Below are 9,695 nucleotides of genomic sequence, written 5' to 3' on the forward strand. Positions count from 1 at the left end.
AGAGCTGTTCGACAGTGGAATTTGCTGCCAAGGAGTGTGGTGGAGTCTCCTTCTTTGGAGGTCTTTAAGCAGAGGCTTGACAACCATATGTCAGGAGTGCTCTGATGGTGTTTCCTGCTTGGCAGGGGGTTGGACTCGATGGCCCTTGTGGTCTCTTCCAACTCTATGATTCTATGATTTACTATCCAGGTGGGGTTTTGACAGATGTTGCAGGATGTTTACCCTGCGGCTATTTATTCCACAACTGAGAAGTTTACTGATCATAAATTCGCTGGCCCACTGCCACAAAATTCTGTATAAATAAAGGGTTTCTGCAATCTCATCCTTCAACCATTCTTCAGCCTTGCTCTTCTCTCCTGCAATTCTGAGATCCCAGCCAATTGTGCACCATGAAGACTGCTTTCATGCTCTTGGCTTTGGCCTTCTTGGTTTTCCAGGCAACGGCTAAGCCAAATCCTGATGTTTTAGCAGAAGATGATGCCCAAATGCCAGCGGGTGAGTAGAATTAAGCAAAAATTTCTCCCTCCCTTTCTCTTTCTTTCCGCTCCTCTTGCAATAGTTTGTCCATATCATTGTGGTTCCTTCACCTTTCCAATTTGTTTCTTTTCTCATGCCCTCAATCTCCTGCATCTGCTGGCTTCTCCCACTAGGTCTAGAGTTGAAGGGCATCATGCAAAGTCCCACAGATTCTTACATTAGCTGTTTCCATAATCCTTTCTCTTCACCCAGCCAAAAGTCAGTTGATTTGCACACAAGAAGACACAGTATATACACAAGACCAATTTGGCCACCACTTTTGTTTAGACGTATCAGCATCACTATTGGTTCTGTAGGAAAGGTGTTGCCACTTTCTAACTTCTCAGTCACTCACCAAACACCCAGGATTTGCCTTGCAACCACATTCTGAATGTCAGATATGAGCCCTAAAGCCTTTGAGAGAGCTAAGGAGGTTACAGGTTGACATGTGTTATCTAAAACGAGTCTTGGGAGCCTTTGGCCCATGGGTCAAATTAGACCCATCAGGGATTCTAATTTGCCCCCAAAGTCTGTTTTCATCAAGTCATGGCCACCTGCCCCACACCTGACTTCATATAACATTAGGTGTGGGGCAAGTCAAGCTGCAGTGGCAAATGAACAACTAGGAATCTGGTCCTGATCTTACCTCTACAAATGAGGACTTCGGCACCCTTTAGTTTTTGCACCAAATGCAAACCCCATTGGGATTAGTTTCACTCGAGAGCTCCTGGTCAGAGCCACCAAGTAAAGAGGACCCCTGAAAGGAGGGGCTTGCTTTCTGGCCTGTTTTCAACAGGAATATTTGTAGCCATGAGCAAGGGACACAGGTGATGCTGTGGTTTAAACCACTGAGCCTCTTGGGCTTGCCACAGCCACCCGCAAGCTAGAACAGTGAGATGGAGCACTGTTTTTTTGCGCAGCCCTCCCCAAGCTAGAAGAGCGAGATGGAGCGCTGTTTTTTTGCGCAGCCATCCCCAAGCTAAAATAAAAAAATTCCTTCCAGTAGCACCTTAAAGACCAACTAAGTTAGTTCTTGGTATGAGCTTTCGTGTGCATGCACACTTCTTCAGATACACAGATACACTGTGCAGCGCTCCGTCTCGCTGTTCTGGCTTCGGGGACAGCCTTTGAAGCCTCTGCAGGGCAGCGGGGTGAAGGCACTGTGGAGGCTGTGCGCAGCTAACCCCGAAGTCTTTGGAGCACAGTGCGAGTTCTCGCTGCGCTCCAAAGGCTTCAGGGATAGCCACCCGAAGCCTTTAGAGTGCAGTGGGAACTAGCGCTGTGCTCCAAAGGCTTAGGGTTCCTTTGCTGAAGCCAGGAGAGTCCTGCTGCGCTCCAAAGGCTTCTGGCGGCTATCCCTGAAGCCTGGAGACTGAGAGGGGTCGGTGCGCACCGACCCCTCTCGCTCTCCAGGCTTCAGCGAAATTAACTCGTAGCCTCCGGAGCGCAGAGGGAGCGCTCCCTCTGAGCTTTGGAGGCTTCGCTTTGCTTTCACTGAATCCAAGGAGCCTGCATTCGCTCCATAGTATGCACAAGTGCACAAGCATTTCCCCTTAATTTTTGGAGGGGAAAAAGTGTGTCCTATAAAGCAAAAAATATGGTATATTATGCTCTAATTTGGAAAACCTTACAGAAAAGCAGTGTCCGCTATGTTAAAGTGAGATAAGACTAAGCTAAGCTAAAGAGAGGAGAGCTACCTGATAAGCATGTTAAGGTCTCTTGCCTTTTCTTTTTTTTCCTGCAGAAGGTGTTCCCCGCCCAAGAAATGCCATGGTATGCAATGCTATGGGAGGAAATTGCCGCCCCGGATGCTATGCCAATGAGAAGTCTGTTGGAAAATGCTTTGCAAATATGTGCTGCTGTGTGGGATACCAGTAGAGAGCCTGCTCAAGAGAGATGCAAGGAAGACCAACAGCGTACGATCGGAACAGAAGAAGAATCCACCTCCCAATCAAGATGGATTAATGCTAAACCTCTCTTTTTTGATTAAAACTGAGTTTGCTTCCAATTCAGTGGCTATCTGGTATTTCATTTTTCCTCAAAGCATTTGATCACTTATAGCTATCACTAGCACCGAACTACCATTGTTGCTGTAACTACTACTACAAACTCCCCCTGTGCCCCCAATTATCTGAAACAGTCACAATTTTATTGATTTCTTGATTTGATTTATCATCTGGATGTGAACGGGATCCATGCCGAAGCCCCGTTCACATCGAGAAGCAAACGTAACTAGCGATGGCACGTCTGTGCACACGAAAGTCGCTTTTAGCTACTTCTGCACATGACGTCATTTTGAGCATCTGCACATGCGCAAGTGGCGAAACCCATTACTTCCAGGTTGCGGCAGAGCGCAACTTGAACGCGCTCATCCCGAAGCATATTCAACCCAAGGTATGATTGTCTTTCTATGCCGCTTTTCATTCAGAGGAATCACAAAAAGCTAATAAATAAACAAATAATAACAACAACATTTATTATTTATATACTGTCACTCTGACCGGGTTGCCCCAGCCACTCTGAGCAGCTTCCAACAAATTGAAACATGGTGAGACATTAAGCATTAAAAACTTCCCTGTGCAGGGAAATAATATATTGCAAGCTGATAATGGAACATGACAAATATCACTTAAATCATCTAGAACATTCAACAAATCATCAGTAAAACAATTACAGGTTAAAGCACTATTAGCAAAACAACTAAAAAAAAAAAAGCAAAGCAGCACAATTACAACAAAGGTTATATTATGGGATTCACAAAGTGTTACAGCATTCATAACCAATAAAGCAATCTTAACAACAAGGGGAAAATAGCAATAAAAAAATAAACTAAGCACTGTTGAATTCATACACTCTTATCAACTCTCATGACTCATAATATTCCGCTCATTAAAATACACATCTTTAAAAATGTTTGTTTAGGTGTTTCTATACCACTATATCATAAAATAAAACATGGTAGGACTCAACCCAATGTCTTCAAGTTACAAGAAATGAGAACTCGACTAAGCATTATTTTTGAGAGCCAGAGCAGTTCAACAGTGGAACAGTCTCCCTTGGGAGGTAGTGGACCCTCCTTCATTCAAGGTTTTTAAGCAGAGATTGGATGGCCAAACTTTCCAATACAGTATTTCTTTCATTTCTTTCATTTCTTTCCTTTCTCCAACCTGACTATATTCCTCTGGACAGCATCCTCCTTTTCAATGCGGTGTCCAGAACAAGACAAGGTTAAGGGGTGATATGATAGCCATGTTCAAATATATAAAAGGATGTCATATAGAGGAGGGAGAAAGGTTGTTTTCTGCTGCTCCAGAGAAGCGGACACGGAGCAATGGATCCAAACTACAAGAAAGAAGATTCCACCTAAACATTAGGAAGAACTTCCTGACAGTAAGAGCTGTTTGACAGTGGAATTTGCTGCCAAGGAGTGTGGTGGAGTCTCCTTCTTTGGGGGTCTTTAAGCAGAGGCTTGACAACCATATGTCAGGAGTGCTCTGATGGTGTTTCCTGCTTGGCAGGGGGTTGGACTCGATGGCCCTTGTGGTCTCTTCCGACTCTATGTTTCTATGATTCTATGATTCTAAGGCACAGCACCCAAGCTGCATAGAATACAAGTGTACAGTTAGTGTAGAACAAAGTGAATCTATGTAAAGAGATTAGACTATTTTAGTAAAAGGCAATAGAGGACATATCAGATATTAAACTGATAAGAACAGATACTACACTTGATCTTAGCCAAAAGGCCGAGAAGCGATGAGATTATACAATTTTAGCCAGCAATCTCTGGCACCTGTTCAGCTAAGACAACTGGAAAATCTCACCTGTGCCACTGCTGATTCAAGTTTCCCTGATCATGATCATACATGTGTGTATACCTGTGAAGAGATCCAAGATTTAGAACCTCAAAGCCAAAGTGAGAGCATTTGGGTCAAAATTAAGGGAGAGAAGAATAACAGAGACCTCATTGTGGGAGTTTACTATAGATCCCCAAGCCAAACGGAGGACATAGATGATGCCTTCCTGGAACAGATGGCCAAGCATGCAAAAGGAAGGGAGATAGTAGTAATGGGGGACTTCAATTACCCGGATATTTGTTGGACGTCAAACTCAGCCAAGAGCATAAGGTCAAACAGATTCCTCACTGGCCTTGCAGACAACTTCATTGTCCAGAAAGTGGGAGAAGCAACAAGAGGAACAGCCATTTTAGACCTGGTCCTAACCAATGTTGATGACCTGGTTAGTGGGGTAGATGTGGAAGGATCATTAGGCGCGAGTGATCATGCTCTTCTGAAGTTTACTATACAGCGGACAGTAGCAGCCAAGCATACTAGGACTCAATTTCTTGACTTTAAGAAAGCCGACTTCATAAAACTTAGGGAAGTGCTGGGTGAGATCCCATGGACAGCAATACTAAAAGGAAAGGGAGTTCATGATGGCTGGGAGTTTGTTAAGACGGAGATAGTAAAAGCACAACGTCAGGCAATACCAATGAGACGAAAACATGGAAGGTGCCTAAAGAAACCAGGGTGGCTATCTAAAGAACTTTAACTGAATTAAGATTAAAAAAGGATGTGTACAAAAAATGGAAAAGGGGGGAAACCACCAAAGAGGAATTCAAACAAATAGCCAGCACGTGTAGACACAAAGTCAGAAAAGCTAAAGCACAGAATGAACTCAGGCTTGCTAGAGAGGTTAAAAGCAACAAAAAAGGCTTTTATGGGTATGTTCGTAGCAAAAGGAAGAACAAAGAAACAGTGGGGTCACTCAGAGGAGAAGATGGTGAAATGCAAACAGGGGACACAGAAAGGGCTGAACTCCTCAATGCCTTCTTTGCCTCAGTCTTCTCCGATAAAGAAGACAATGCCCGACCTGAAGAATTTGAAGCAAATGATTCAGCAAAGGAAACACAGCCCAGAATAACTAAGGAGATAGTACAAGAATATTTGGCTAGATTAGATGTATTCAAGTCTCCAGGGCCAGATGAACTGCATCCAAGAGTATTAAAAGAACTGGCAGATGTGATCTCAGAACCACTGGCAGTCATCTTTGAGAATTCCTGGAGAACAGGCGAAGTCCCGGCAGACTGGAGGAGGGCAAATGTTGTTCCTATTTTCAAAAAGGGGAAAAGAGAGGACCCAAATAATTACCGCCCAGTCAGTCTGACATCAATAGCAGGGAAGATTCTGGAGCAGATCATTAAGCAAACAGTCTGTGAGCACCTAGAAAGGAATGCTGTGATCACCAATAGTCAGCATGGATTTCTGAAAAATAAGTCATGTCAGACTAACCTGATCTCGTTTTTTGACAGAATTACAAGCCTGGTAGATGAAGGGAACGCAGTGGATGTAGCCTACCTTGATTTCCGCAAAGCATTTTACAAGGTGCCCCATGATATTCTTGTAAAGAAGCTGGTAAAATGCGGTCTTGACTATGCTACCACTCAGTGGATTTGTAACTGGCTGACTGACCGAACCCAAAGGGTGCTCATCAATGGTTCCTCTTCATCCTGGAGAAGAGTGACTAGTGGGGTGCCACAGGGTTCTGTCTTGGGCCCGGTCTTATTCAACATCTTTATCAACGACTTGGATGATGGACTCAAGGGCATCCTGATCAAATTTGCAGATGACACCAAACTGGGAGGGGTGGCTAACACCCCAGAGGACAGGATCACACTTCAAAACGACCTTGACAGATTAGAGAACTGGGCAAAAACAAACAAGATGAATTTTAACAGGGAGAAATGTAAAGTATTGCACTTGGGCAAAAAAAATGAGAGGCACGAATACAAGATGGGTGACACCTGGCTTGAGAGCAGTACATGTGAAAAGGATCTAGGAGTCTTGGTTGACCACAAACTTGACATGAGCCAACAGTGTGACGCGGCAGCTAAAAAAGCCAATGCAATTCTGGGCTGCATCAATAGGAGTATAGCATCTAGATCAAGGGAAGTAATAGTGCCACTGTATTCTGCTCTGGTCAGACCACACCTGGAGTACTGTGTCCAGTTCTGGGCACCACAATTCAAGAAGGACACTGACAAACTGGAACGTGTCCAGAAGAGGGCAACCAAAATGGTCAAAGGCCTGGAAACGATGCCTTATGAGGAACGGCTAAGGGAGCTGGGCATGTTTAGCCTGGAGAAGAGGAGGTTAAGGGGTGATATGATAGCCATGTTCAAATATATAAAAGGATGTCACATAGAGGAGGGAGAAAGGTTGTTTTCTACTGCTCCAGAGAAGCGGACACGGAGCAATGGATCCAAACTACAAGAAAGAAGATTCCACCTAAACATTAGGAAGAACTTCCTGACAGTAAGAGCTGTTCGACAGTGGAATTTGCTGCCAAGGAGTGTGGTGGAGTCTCCTACTTTGGAGGTCTTTAAGCAGAGGCTTGACAACCATATGTCAGGAGTGCTCTGATGGTGTTTCCTGCTTGGCAGGGGGTTGGACTCGATGGCCCTTGTGGTCTCTTCCAACTCTACGATTCTATGATTCTATGATTCTATGTGTTTTTTTTTTCTTTTGTATGTTAAAAACAATCTTTTGCATTTCTAGCTTGATTTTGCATTTGTAGCAGCTCCTGCTGAAGCACCCATTGCCAGCCTTTCCCCCCAAGCTTTTCCCCAGAGCCCAGAACCATCACAACAGATATTGTTTAGCTGATTATGGCAAGGCCATAGGAGCCAACTCCTAGGGGCCAACGTGTTTTTTTTGGCCCCCGACAATAAAATATTTGAGGGGGATGGGTCCCCCCAAAGTTAAAGTGCATTCACAAGCAAATGGGGTGCGCGCGCTGTGCCATGTGATTGATTATACAGAGCGGGACTTACCTGGGCTCCCACAATGTTTTATTCAGGTTAGAATAAAATTTAGAAAAGGGTGTGTCAGCTGACTGGTGGAGAGATGAACAGACAAATATCTGGAGAGCGAGAGGGTTATTAGAAATACAGTGGTACCTCAGGTTAAGAACTTAATTCGTTCTGGAGGTCCGCTCTTAACCTGAAACTGTTCTTAACCTGAGGTACCACTTTAGCTAATGGGGCCTCCCGCTGCCCCTGATGCCGCGTCGCCACCGCACCATTTTTGTTCTCATCCTGTAGCAGAGTTCTTAACCCGAGGTACTATTTCGGGGTTAGCAGAGTCTGTAACCTGAAGGGTCTGCAACCTGAAGCATCTGTAACCCAAGGTACCACTGTAGTGCAAATGCAAAGATTGCAACATTGGTCAAAAGGCCTACAGATTGGGGACAACATCAAAGAGAACTGTGTTGCTAAAGATGAAGTAATCTCAAATTCAGCCTTATCTCACACACTTATCTAGAGTGCACCTTCAAAAACAATGGAACCCGTCCCATTAGGGCAGCATTCTTGGCTTCCCACCTGCATATATAGGTATGAACTCTGTGAAGGCATCACATTTGCTTGTTCATCCTTGGGACTCCTTTCAATGGCACACAAGTCTGAGAAGAACCATGAAGTTCGTCTGTCTCTTCTTTGCCTTGGTCTTCCTTGGCATTTCACAGTCTGATGAAGCCGATGTGCAAAAGCAATGGAGAAAGCCCTTGGAAGACTTGCGTGGCCTTCAGGGCCAAGACCCAGTTTTGCCAGCTGACGATGATGAAGCTTTGAAGGATGAAGGTAACTGTAGCATACATAGGAGATTGCAACATACATGGTGGGCAGGACAGCATTTCATCGGGAGGTGTTCAGTCTTTCATTGAACTCCATTGGAAATACTTCTCTTTGGGTGAATCACACACTAATGGCAGTGTTTTCAGTGGTGATCAGTAGGCTGTACATGCTCTTGGGAATGGTCTGTTTTTCTATGTGCAAAAGAGAGAGAGAGAGAATAGCATAAAATACTGGGGTAAAGTACGTCTGAATATGCACATATGAATGAAAACAGCCTATTAATAAAACATCTCTTAGGGCCTTCTGGCAGTTCCTTCCCTGTGAGAAGAGAGGTTGCAGGGAACCAGGCAGAGGGCCCTCTTGGTAGTGGTGCCCGCCCTGTTGAACACCCTCCTATCAGATGTCAAGGAAATAAACAACTATCCGACTTTTAGAAGACATCTGATGGCAGCCCTGTTTAGGGAATTTTTAATGTTTGATGTTTTATTCTGGTTTTAATATTTTGTTGGGAGTCACCAAAAGTGGCTGGGAAAACCCAGCCAGATAGGCAGGGTATTAATAAATTTATTATTATTATTATTATTATTATTATTATTATTATTATTATTATTATTATTATACAACAGGTATCATATTATGTAAAACTGCTATCACAAAATATTTTGGCTTTCCTTGCAAATATGTGTTAAGGTCTCTTGCCTTTTCTTTTTTTTTCCTGCAAAAGGAGTTCCCCGCCCAAGAAATGCATTGGCATGCAATACTATGGGGGGAAACTGCCGCCCCGGATGCCATGCCAATGAGAAGTCTGTTGGAAAATGCTTTGCAAGTATGTATTGCTGCGTGGGATTCCAGTAGAGAGCCTGCTCAAGAGAGATGCAAGGAAGACCAACAGCGTGCGATCGGAACAGAGGAAGAATCCACCTCCCAATCAAGATGGATTAATGCTAAACGTCTTTTTATTATTATTATTAAAACTGAGTTTGCTTCCAATTCAGTGGCTATCTGGTATTTCATTCTTCCTCAAAGCATTCGATCGCTTATAGCTATCACTAGCACCGAACTACCACTGCTGCTGTAACTACTACTAGAAACTCCCTCAGTGCCCCCAATTCTCTGAAACGGTCTCAATTTTCTTGATTTCTTGATTTGAGTCATTCTATTTCTATGCCACTTTTCATTCACAGAAATCACAAAAAAACTAAATAATAATAATATTTATTATTTATATACTGTCAATCTGACTGGGTTGCCCCAGCCACTCTGAGAAGCTTCCAAAAAATTGAAACATCAAACATTTAAAACTTCCCTATGCGCGGAAATAATATATTGCAAATAACAATGGTGCAATGGAACATGACAAATATCACTTAAATCATATAGGACACTCAACAAATCATCAGTAAAACAACAACAGGCTATAAAGCACTATTAGCAAAGCAACTAAAAATAATAATAAGCAAAGCAGCACAATTACATCAAAAGTTATATTATGGGATTCACAAAGTACTACAGCATTCATAACCAATAAAGCAATCTTAACAACGAGGAA

The 9,695-nt window shown here is 43.5% G+C and overlaps 1 long non-coding RNA gene across 1 annotated transcript; it reads left to right on the top strand.

Annotated features, from left to right (window-relative positions):
* The first annotated feature begins 328 nt into the window (after nucleotides 1-328).
* Nucleotides 329-2,524, top strand: LOC309529018. The gene is made up of 2 exons (XR_014218035.1): nucleotides 329-495; nucleotides 2,261-2,524. It is a non-coding gene; the product is annotated as an uncharacterized lncRNA (long non-coding RNA).
* The last annotated feature ends 7,171 nt before the right edge of the window (nucleotides 2,525-9,695 follow it).

The sequence above is a fragment of the Podarcis vaucheri genome (assembly GCF_965113315.1).
Source record: "Podarcis vaucheri genome assembly, chromosome: 3".
NCBI classification, from domain to species: domain Eukaryota; kingdom Metazoa; phylum Chordata; class Lepidosauria; order Squamata; family Lacertidae; genus Podarcis; species Podarcis vaucheri.